Genomic DNA, 12,085 nt, shown 5'->3' on the forward strand with positions numbered 1-12,085 from the left:
TATTTGAGTAGTAATGCTAGGCAAGGCGATGGGCTGTAAAAATGAAGCTTGGTTTCAAATACCACTTCCACTGCTGCTAAAATTGCCCGATTGGTCGAAAAAGTGGCAGCTCACAGTTAAAGCAGATCTGTGTGGTGTTTCACTTCAACATTAATACTGAGAGACAATAAAATATAAATGGCTGTGGAGAAAAGGCGGGATTGTTGAATTAGCTGTGAAACTTGTGCAGGACAGATATTCGCCTCCAGCTCTTTCTGCCCGTCCAGGTCAATTAGCTGCTTGATGCAAACGCAGTCAGCTGGTGGGAACGTAAAACAAAACGTGATCGGTTTACAGATAGCAGCGTACAGAGACACCAGGATCTTCCTGATTCACCCAAGTACTGATTGCAGGAATGTGCACAGTGCAGATTATCCACAATCACACTTCCCTTCCAGTCTTGTCTACGTTGTTCAGCTTTGAAAATTCTCATATTTTCACACTGGATTTCAATGTGAAGAAAGCTGAGCTGTGATAAGCTTATATAGTTCAGCAGATGTACTGCAAGAAGTTACATAACAGGCAGATGATAACAGTGCTCTTTGGACGCGGTGAGCTCCAGTGAACGATTGACACCATTAATGTGTCGTTCAATTAATCTCGTGACAAATCTCATGCTGGAAATGACAAGAAAACTCGCTGAATTTGCTCCGTGCTTTGGTTTCAAAGGAGCCGAATACAAGATAAGAAAGTACATCTCGCTCGAATGGGTTATAAAATGGAAGAATGACCTGTGCTGTTGGGAAACATAAAATTATAGAAAGTTGCAGCACAGAAAGAGGCCATTCGGCCTGGCGTGCTGCTGTCAAAGAGCAGTAGCGATTGGTTGATCCATCAGGAGTGATATTTATGTCAGTGCAAACAGTAGGCAGCAAAACTTTCCCTTCTCCCACCCATATTTTTCCTGGCGCCACCATCTCTGTGGTCAGTGCTTTGCACCCAGCCCTTCTCTTGTCCTTCTTTCACTCCGTTTCTGACTTTGTTGTCTACTTGTCCAAATATGACATTTCCAACTCTGCTGTGAAACTGCAACTATTACTCCACTGATTCTGTTGGAGCTGTTAAATTGTTTCCATCAATAGGTAATTAATACTCATTTTAACAAGATAAAAAAAAAATCTGCATTCCATGATTGGGATTCGAACCCAGGCTACTACTGATAAAGTGCCGAATCCTGACCACTAGACCATCGGGGAAGCTATCATCTCAATTCCTCTATTCCTTTCACCCACTCTAACCTGTCTCTCTCTGAACTTGCTGCACTCCGTTCTCTCAGGTTCAACCCTGACATTGTCATCAAATCTGCTGACAAGGGTGGTGCTGTTGTTGTGTGGCGCACTGATCTATACCTCGCAGAGGATGAAGGTCAACTCGCAGACACTTCCTCCTACCTGACCCTGGACCATGACACCACCACTGAACAACAAGCCATTGTTTCCAGCACTGTTACTGACTTCATCTCCTCTGGAGATCTTCCTTCCACAGCTTCCAACCTCATAGTCTCCCAACCTCGGACGGCCCGCTTATACCTCCTGCCCAAAATCCACAAACACGGCTGTCCCGGCAGACCGATCGTGTCAGCCTGTTCCTGCCCCACGGAACTCATTTCCTGCTATCTTGACTCCATTCTCTCTCCCCTTGTCCAGTCCCTTCCCACCTACATCCGTGATTCCTCTGACACCCGACATCATATCATCAATTTCCAGTTCCCTGGCCCCAACTGCCTCCTCTTCACCATGGACGTCAATCCCTCTACACCTCCATCCCCCACCGGGATGCTCTGAGGGCTCTCCGCTTCTTCCTCGAACAGAGGCCCGAAAAATGCCCATCCACCACTACTCTCCTCCGTCTGGCTGAACTTGTTTTCACACTGAACAATTTCTCCTTAAACTCCTCTCACTTCCTCCAAATAAAAGGTGTGGCTATGGGTACCCGCATGGGCCCCAGCTATGCTTGTCTTTTTATGGGGTATGTGGAACATTCCTTGTTCCAGTCCTACTCCGGCCCCCACCCACAACTCTTTCTCCGGTACATCGATGATTGTTTCGGTGCTGCTTCATGCTCTCGCCTGTACCGGGAAAAATGTATTAATTTTGCTTCCAATTTCCAACCCTCCATTATTTTCACATGGTTCATTCCTGAAACTTCCCTTCCCTTCCTTGACCTCTCTGTCTCAATTTCTGGTGATAGACTGTCCACCAATATCCATTAGAAGCCTACCGACTCCCACAGCTACCTCAACTACAGCTTCTCACACCCCGCTTCCTGTAAGGACTCCATCCCATTCTCTCAGTTCCTTCGCCTCCGTCGCATCTGTTCTGATGATGCCACTTTCAAAAACAGTTCCTCTTACATGCCCTCCTTCTTCTTTAATCGAGGTTTTCCACCCACAGTGGTTGACAGGGCCCTCAACCGTATCCGGCCCATCTCCCGCGCATCCGCCCTCACACCTTCTTCTCCCTCCCAGAAACATGATAAGGTCCCCCTTGTCCTCACTTATCACCCCACCAGCCTCCGCATTCAAAGGATCATCCTCCGCCATTTCCACCAACTCCAGCATGATTCCACCACGAAACACAACTTCCCTTCACCCCCGCCCCGGCGGAATTCTGCAGGGATCATTCCCTCTGTGACACCCTGGTCCACTCCTACATCACCCCCTACACCTCAACCCCCACCTATGGAACCTTCCCATGCAACCGCAAAAGCTGCAAAACCTGCCCTTTTACTTCCCCCCTCCTCACCGTCCAACGGCCAAAATACTCCTTTCAAGTGAAGCAGCATTTCACTTGCACGTCCCTCAATTTAGTCTACTGCATTTGATGCTCTCAATGCGGTTTCCTCTACATTGGAGAGACCAAACGCAGACTGTGTGACCGCTTTGCGGAACACCTTCGGTCTGTCTGCGAGCATGACCCAGACCTCCCTGTCGCTTGCTATTTCAACACACCACCCTGCCCTCATGTCCACATGTCCGTCCTTGGCCTGCTGCACTGTTCCAGTGAAGCTCAACGCAAACTGAAGGAACAGCACCTCATCTTCCGACTCGGCACTTTACAGCCTTCCGGACTGAATATTGAGTTCAAAAACTTTAGATCATGAACTCTCTCCTCCACCCCCACCCCCTTTCCGATCCCCCTTTTTTCCCAACAATTTATATATTTTGTTCTTTTCCCACATATTTCCATTATTTTTAAATGTATTTCCATCCATTGTTTTATCTCTACTTTTTAACCTATTTCGATCCCTTCCCCCCACCTCACCCCCACTAGGGCTACCTGTACCTTGCTCGTCCTGATTTCTACCCTTAATGTCACCTATTAGCACATTTCTTAGCTAATATCACCACCGTCAACATCTCTTTGTCCTTTTGTCTACGACATCTATTCTTTGCCTCCGCCTATCACTGCCCCTCTCTCCAGCTCAACCTGCCCCACCCTCCACTACCAGCTTATATTTCACCGCATTTCTCCATTTACTTAGTTCTGAAGAAGAGTCACACGGACTCGAAACGTCAGCTGTGCTCCTCTCCGCAGATGCTGTCAGGCCTGCTGGGTTTTTCCAGGTATTTTTGTTTTTGTTTCAGATTTCCAGCATCTGCAGTATTTTGCTTTAATCTGAGAGAGAGAAATCAATACGTTTCAGTGAGTGAGACGCTGTCTCAGATAGAGATATGACAGACATTAAGTGATTGTGGTGACAAACGTGCCCGTCTTAGCAAAGAAATGTTTGGTATGACATGAATTTCTAAACAAGAGCACACAACAGAATATACTATCAATGAATATTTACGTTATTTCACGATCTGTAGTTACAGTTTGAATAAGAGAAAATAAAATAAAATGAAACATTCTGGTGAATATACATCTTTTATCTTTGTGGAATGACGCAGCATGATTTCTTTTCACACTGACACACAGAACAGGTGATGTGTCATATGTAATACTGTTGGCTGTAATGAAACTGAATATTAGGAGCTGCGCAGAACAAACAGTCAAAACCTGTAGTTTTAGGCCAAAGTCAGAGGCCCATTTCTAACTCAACGTTCACCTTATAGAGACATAGAATAGTGTAGTAACAACAGAGACAGAGCCTGGTGTGGTAAGTACTGAGACAGGGCCTAGTGCAATTTAATCAGAGGCATTACTGGAGAGGCCATCTAATGTTACTTAAGCAAAGACGTGACCTAGTGCACGAATAACAGGGGCAGGGACGAGTGCTATATTAACATAGACAAGGTCTACTGCTGTAATAGCGGAGATGGGTCTAGTGCAATAGTTACCGATACAGGGCCTGGATCAACATCAAGTGAAATAGGGCAGTTATTACAGGCACAAGGCACAGAGTAATTGCTTCCCAGAGAGAGTCTAAGGCTGTAATATCGGAGAGTCCCACCAGTGTAAGAGAGATAGACATGATCTCGTGGAGTAAAAACAGGGAAAGGGAGAGTGGAATAGAAGCAGAGACAGAGGTACAAAGACAAAGTCTCTGCAAAGACAGGATCCATTTTAATTAAAAAGACAGACCAGCTCGAGTGTGATACAGGCAGATACAGAGTCTAGTGTAAATTGTTCTGAAATACGGTCTAGCGGAATATAAGTGCAGACATGATTGAGTGTGTTAGAAGCAGCGCCGCGACCTAGTGAAACATAAGTGACACAGTGCCGAGTGCAGTAATAATTGAGACAGGCTCTTGTGTAATACGAACAAACCTGGTGTAACAATAACACTGCCTGGATCCAGTTTAAGAAAACTGATACATGGTCTAGTGCAGCTTCACATAATTCAGGGCTCTTTTTAATATCAACTGACGCAGTGTCTGGTGAATTAAATACCGGCCAAGGTACGAGATCAATAAAAACAGAAACATACACTAGTACAACAATAAGAGAGTAATGGTTTGGGACAACAACAACAGAAATAGGGAATTGTGTGATATGAATGGAGGCATGTATTGGTGCAGCATCACCTGAGACAGGGTCCAGTTTGATAGACACGTAGCAGGTTCTACTGGAGTAATAGCTGAGACAGAGTCTTGTGAAATGCAAATAAAAACATGTTCTAGTTTTCTATAACCAGAGACAAGCTCTAGTGCAGTGCCAACTGGGGCATGGCTTATTGTAACTTTGGTCGAGACCTGCTTCAGTGCAGTCATGACTGAGATAGTGCCAACTGTATTATGGCCCTAGTCCAGTACATAAACAACTGAGATTGAACCAATTACAGAAAGAACTGAGACATGACCTTCTCAAATATGATCAGAGACATGTCCTCGTGTAATAGAAACAGAAACGGCCTCTAAGTTAATATGAACAAATGCAGTAATAATTGAGGCAGCGCCTGCTTCATGTGATGTGAGGTGTCAGCTGTGGCTCAGTTCATAGCACACTCGCCTTTGAATCAGAGGGTTGTGGGTTCATGTCCCACTCCTGGAAAGCAAGAACTGTGCTTGTACTCGAAAGAGTTGCAATCTGTGACTGTTGGTAACTCGAAAGAGTTTCATGTGATGTGAGCAATCACGGTTTCACTGCCATCCACTAGTCAAACTTTGCTACTGCAGATGTTGTGAAAATGTCGATTCCATTTACTGTTTCTGAGATCAATGGTTAAAATCAGAAATAATGGAAAACGTAGACGGCAGGATTTGAATCTGCGCGGGGTAACCCCAATGGATTTCAAGTGCATCGCCCTAACCATTCGGCCACGACTACAGATCTTGGCAGTAAGCCTGTATTATTTATATGAATTCATAGAATGGTTACAGCAGACAAAGAGGGCCTTCTGCCCGCCCTGCCTCTGTCACAGCCTAGCCGGGCATGCACGCGCATTATTTTCTATGTGAAAATTCAGGGAGGTCAATGTTGTTTCCTCCTGGAGCCTCAGCTTGTTCTGAATTTCAGACTGTGGAAGGTAATCGACCTACAAAATCCACAAGGTGATAATGCCTTCCTCTCAATCATCATTCACATCTTCCACTTCTTTGCTGCATCTCTTTCCAAACATTGCAAACTCCACTTGCACCGTTCATCCTGATATTTTTCTCTTTGACATTTTAATATGAAGTTGCACAACCAATGTTAATCAAGGTTGTGTTGGTGAATATGTGTCCATCCCCTCGGGGAACTGAACCGCATTGACACACACAGAGGAACACACACCGACACAAAGAACGAGAGTGACAGAGGCCGAAGGAGAGACAAACACCCAGAAAGCAAGGATGTCACCAACTTGGCTAATTATTGTTCCATGTCAGACTGCAAATGTAGTGAATATTTGCAGATGAACTGAAGTCAGAAACACGGGGGTCTTTGGGTGGTTTTCTTTTTCATTTGACCGATAATTTATTCTGCAGACAGTTTGTGTCAATCAGGAATGAGAAGAAGGGGAGTTGGCAGGATTGGAACCACGTGGAAAAACGCCTCAACCACTCGGCCAGGACAACTGGGTAAAGGCTGCATGTTGATTCTTTAAAAAAATAGAATGAATATAGGGAGTTCCAGTGAAAGAAGGTCTTCCAGTCCGTGCCATTGCCCCACCTTTTCCCAGTGTCACTGGGATTTACACTGTCTCTCCTCATTCTTCCAACTGAAATACAACACTGCACAGCTCAGCTGCTCCTTCACCGCACAGAGAATCTTTTGGAAGCTTCTCAAATAACAAAGCACCAGAAAGTTTGACAGCGGTGGGAGTAAAGCCCAAATCACCAGAGAGATCGGAACCTGAACCAGCGGCTGAGCCCACTCGGCCTCACTACCACATTCAGATTAGACACAAACATTGTCTTCACCAACATTGACACTGAATTACAATATAAAAAATAATGTTCAGGAATTGGCCATTCGGCCCCTCCAGCATTCTCAGTTACTTAATAAGATCATCTGAAAACTTCAATCACCCTCCGCTTTGTAACATCCAGAAGTTTAGTTGCTGAACAGTCTCCACTCAAAATAAAGAGAGAAATGTCCTGTTAACTGCTTTTTTTTTTGCTGATATGAAGCCGGAAAACTAACATGGATAATGATTGGGTGGTGAAAATGACAAACTGAACCATATTGACACACACAGAAAATCACAAATATGCACCTTGTTAAGATTTGAAATTGTGAATATTTTCACACTGTCTTTCAATGTGCAGAAAGTGGAGCTGTGATCAGCTTATAGCTCAGAAGATGTACAGCAAGAATGTACATAACAGGCTGATGCTCACGGTGCCTGTTTGGACTCGGTGAGCTGCATCTAACGATTGAGACCATTTAAATATCGTTCAATGAGTCCGGTTCCAAATTCTGTGCTAGAAATGATAAGGAAACTCGCTAGATTTGCCTATTGTCTTGAATTCGAAGCATCACATGGAAGATAAGAAAGTTCATCTTAACCGTGGTGTTAGGAAACATAAAATGACAGAAAGTTACAGCAACGAAAGAGGCCATTCGGCCCTGTATGCTGCTTCCAAAGAGCAGTGTGATTGGTTGATCTGAATATTCAAAGATTTTCGTCATTTAGGAAGAATGGGCAAAAAGGAAAACGAGGCGGGGTCGCGCTGTTAATAAGGAACGAGATCGGTACATTAGTGAGAGGGGATCTCAGATTGAAGGATCAAGATGTGGAATTAGTTTGGGTGGAGCTAAGAAACAACAAGAGGCAGCAAATATTGGTGGGAGTTGTTTATAGGCCACCAAACTGTAGTGGTAATGTTGGGCATGGGATAAATCAGGAAATTAGAGCTGCATGTGACATGGGTAATACAGGAATAATATTCTGCCTCGCACCACCAGCTCTATAGTCAGTGCTTTGTAACCTACCACAGTCCTTCTCTTTTATTTTCACTCCCTCACTCCGACTCTGGGTTTATTCCCGAGTTTTGCCCTTGTGGCATTTCCAGCTCTGATGTGAAACTTACACTCTTACTCCATCATTTCTAGCAGAGCATTACAGTGTTATTTACAACCAGCAAATCAATCACATTGATTTGATCAGCTCGCCCAGGAGGAATAAGTTTCAAATCCCTAACCAGGAATCGAACGCAGGCTGTACTGATAAAATTACCGCATTCTAACCACTAACCCAGCAGTTTGACACATTCAGGCTGCTTGTGGCATTTTCCCTTTCCAGATCCCTTTTTCCAGGGACAAGTTTCTTTGACCAAATGGTCTATGTCGTTTGAACACAAGTAACGTCTTCAGTCAATGAGAAGAACCATTGCTGTGAGCTGGAACATGAAATCGATACTTTCCTCCTTTAAGACAGTTCTTAAAGCCTCCCCCTTTGACAGAGCTTTCAGTCATCTGACCGAATATGAGGCTTGATGTCACACTTTGTTATACAATGCTCCTGGGGAACGCCTTGTGACGTTTCATGAGGTAAAAGGAGCTTTATAAATATAAGTTGTTGTTGTACTCCATACATAGAAAAAGACAGACTCCTGTTGTCTCTTTCATCCTGATATTTTTCACTGTAACATTGTAATGTGAAGTTGCACCAAGAATGTGAATACAGTTTGTGCTTGTAAAAATGTGTTCACCTCCTCGGGGAACTAAACCACATTGACCCACACACAAGAACAAACAGAGATATACACCGAGAGTGACAGGGGCTTAAGGAGAGGCAAATGCCAGGATGAAATCATGTCACCAAATTGGCTCTTTTTTTCCCCATTTCCGACTGGAGATTTGCAGAAGGCTGACAATGAATGGACATAAGAGATCACGGATGTGTTTGGATCTCTTTTCCTCGATTCAAACGATAATTAGTTCTGTCTGCGTGCAGTTAAAGTCAGAAATAACAGGAAACGTAGTCAGCAGGATTCGAACCTGCGCGGGGTAACCCCAATGGATTTCTAATCCATCGCCTTAACCACTCGGCCACGACTACAGAGGTTGCTCCTATACCATTATTAGTTGTATGAAATCATAAAGGTTACAGCAGAGAAAGCGGTCTTTCTGCCCGTCTTGTCATGGCCATTACCTGGCCTTTTCCCCGGAACCCTGAAATTTATCCTGTCTTTCCTCATTCTTCCCACCAAATTGGGAATGAAAGAGTGAGAATGATCACATAAGCTTAGAAAGCTCACAGCAACCGTTGTTTTCATTGGCTGACAAAGTCGTTTATCTTGAACCTAAACAGGCAGTTTTGTGGTGAAAGAGATCTGAACTGAAAAACAATAGGCAAAAGCAGCGTAGATAAGCCAAATCGAAAATTATTGGTGCAGCTTCCCTGGTGGTCTCATGGTTAGGATGCGGTGCTCTTAGCACTGCGGCCAGCATTTGATTCCCGGTCAGGGAATGTCAATTTGTTGGAACGAGTGTTGGTTATTCATTGATTGGAAACGTTTAAAACTCCACCAGAATCAGGGGAGTGTGGTATTAAGTTTTGCCTCAGAGCTGGAAAAAATCACACTTAGTTCAATTGGGGTAAGGGAATGAAGGAAGAGGAGAGGAGAAGGGCTGGGTGCAAAGCACTGACTGTAGAAATGTTGGTGTGAGGCAAAATATGGGTGGGAGAAGAACGAATTTTGCTGCCTACTGTTTGCACTGACACAAATATCATTCCTGAAGGATCAACCAATCACTGCTGCTCTTTGAAACCAGCACGCCCGGCCGAATGGCCTCTTTCTGTGCTATAACTTTCTATAATTTTATATTTCCCAACAGCACGGGTCATTCTGCCATTTTATAACCCACTCGAGCGAGATGCGCTTTCTTACCTTGTATTCGGCTCTTTTGAAACCTAAACACGGAATAAATTCAGCGAGTTTTCTTGTCAGTTCCAGCACGAGATTTGAGACTAATTGAGCGACAAATTAATGGTGCCAATCCTTCACTGGAGCTCACCGCGTCCAAAGAGCATTGCTCCCATCAGCCTGTTATGTAAATTCTTGCAGTACATCTGCTGAACAATATAAGCTTATCACAGCTCAGCTTTCTTCACATTGAAACCCAGTGTGAAAATCAGTTTCAAAGCTGAACAACCGGGAGGAGAGAGACTGTGGATAATCGGCACTGTGCACATTCCTGTAATCAGTATCTGGGAGAACCAGGAAAATGAGATCCAGGTGTCCCTTTACCCACGAGTTTTACCCATTCCCATGAACTGACTGTTTCTGCTTCAAGCAGTTAATTAACCTGGGGTTTGGACGGGTAGAGGGAGCTGGAGGCCAAACAGGGACAGAAGCAGAATGAGATGCGACATGAAAGTGTTTTGAATTAGATGTGTGTCAGTTGCTTTCAGTGATGAATGACAGTCTTGTAAGTTTCCCAGGAGCCGCTGTGATTAGTTGGTGTTTTTTTTTAAATTCAAGCAGCAATATTTTAAAAGTAAAAAGATGAAAGATTGAACCTTTCTATATATATCCGACAGCAACAACAGCTTATATTTATAAAGCGCCTTTAACCTAATGTAACGTCATAAGACGTACCCCAGGAGCATTATATATCAAAGTGTGACACCGAGACACATATTCGGTCAGATGTCTAAAAGCTCGGTCAAAGGGGGAGGCTTTAAGAACTGTCTTAAAGGAGGAAGGTATCGATTTCATGTTCCAGCTAACAGCAATGGTTCATCTCATTGGTGAAGAAGTCACTTGTGTTCAACCCAAACAGACCATTTGGTCGGAGAAAGTTGTCTCTGGGGAAAGAGATCGGGAATGAAAAAGAAAATGTCATAAGTTGCCTTCATAATACAAATGTCAAGCCTTGTTGGTAGTTTCCCTGATGTCCAGTGACTGGGAATCGGCGCTTCCATTGGACCAACAGCGAATAGAGTGGAGGGTTTTGGAAATTGAAAGTTATACATGAGCAGGTTGTGGGGCTATTTCACCTCACTGTCAATTTCATGTTCCAGATCACAGCCACCGTTGTTTTCATTGGTTGAAGATGTCGTTTACCTTGAACCTAAACAGGCAGTTTTGTGGTGAAAGAGAACTGAACTGAAAAACAATAGGCAAAAGCAGCGCAGATAAGCCAGATCAAAAATTGCTGGTGCAGGTGGTCTCGTGGTCAGGATTCGGCGCTTTCACCGCCGCGGCCCGGGTTCGATTCCCAGTCAGGGAACGTCGAGTTATTGAATTTGTTGGAATGAGCGTTGATTTTTCATAGATTGGAAACGTTTAAAAGCTCCACCAGAATCAGAGAAGTGAGAGTTTAAGTTTCGCCTCAGAGCTGGAAAACATCACACTTGGTTCAAGTGGAGTGAAGGAATGAAGGAAGAGGAAAAGTTGCAAAGCGCTGACTATAGAAATGTTGGTGTGAGGCAAAATATGGGTGGGAGAAGTACGAATTTTGCTGCCTACTGTTTGCACCGGCACAAATATCACTCCTGATGGATCAACCAATCACTACTGCTCTTTGAAACCAGCACACCCGGCCGAATGGTCTCTTTCTGTGCTGTAACATTCTATAATTTTATCGCAACAGCACGGGTCATTCTGCCATTTTATAACCCACTCGAGCGAGATGTACTTTCTTACTTTGTAATCGGCTCTTTTGAAACCAAAACACGGAGCAAATTCAGCGAGTTTTTTCGTCATTTCCAGCATGAGATTTGTCACGAGACTAATTGAGCGACACATTAATGGTGCCAATCCTTCACTGGAGCTCACCGCATCCAAAGAACACTGTTACCATCAGCCTGTTATGTAACTTCTTGCAGTACATCTGCTGAAAATTATAAGCCTATCACAGCTCTGCTTTCTTCAGATTGAAACCCAGTGTGAAAATCAATTAAAAAGCTAAAAACTGGGAGGGGAGTGACTGTGGATAATCGGCACTCTGCACATTCCTGTAATCAGTATCTGGGAGAACCAGGAAGATGAGATCCAGGTGTCTCTTTACCCACGAGTTTTACCCATTCCCACGAATTGACTGTGTCTGCATCAAGCAGCTAATTAACCTGGGGTTTGGACGGGTAGAGGGAGCTGGAGGCGAGACAGGGACAGAAGCAGAATGAGATGCGACATGAAAGTGTTTTGAATTTGATGTGTCAGTTGCTTTCAGTGATGAATGACAGTCTTGTAAGTTTCACAGGAGCCGCAGTGATTAGTTGGTGTTTT

At 44.2% G+C, this 12,085-nt stretch overlaps 1 protein-coding gene, 1 non-coding gene and 1 pseudogene across 3 annotated transcripts in view; all 3 read right to left on the reverse strand.

Annotated features, from left to right (window-relative positions):
* Positions 1-12,085, reverse strand: part of LOC144673435 (uncharacterized) — a 107,120-nt pseudogene that overhangs the window by 44,202 nt on the left and 50,833 nt on the right. The window lies entirely within an intron of this gene.
* The window catches only part of LOC144673444 (uncharacterized), a 49,071-nt gene that overhangs the window by 17,783 nt on the left and 19,203 nt on the right, over positions 1-12,085 (reverse strand). The gene's annotated exons all lie outside the window — the stretch shown is intronic.
* Positions 8,829-8,910, reverse strand: trnas-aga (transfer RNA serine (anticodon AGA)). The gene has a single exon. It is a non-coding gene; the product is annotated as a tRNA-Ser (tRNA).

The sequence above is a fragment of the Cetorhinus maximus genome, unplaced genomic scaffold (assembly GCF_964194155.1).
Source record: "Cetorhinus maximus unplaced genomic scaffold, sCetMax3.hap1.1 HAP1_SCAFFOLD_366, whole genome shotgun sequence".
Lineage (NCBI taxonomy): Eukaryota > Metazoa > Chordata > Chondrichthyes > Lamniformes > Cetorhinidae > Cetorhinus > Cetorhinus maximus.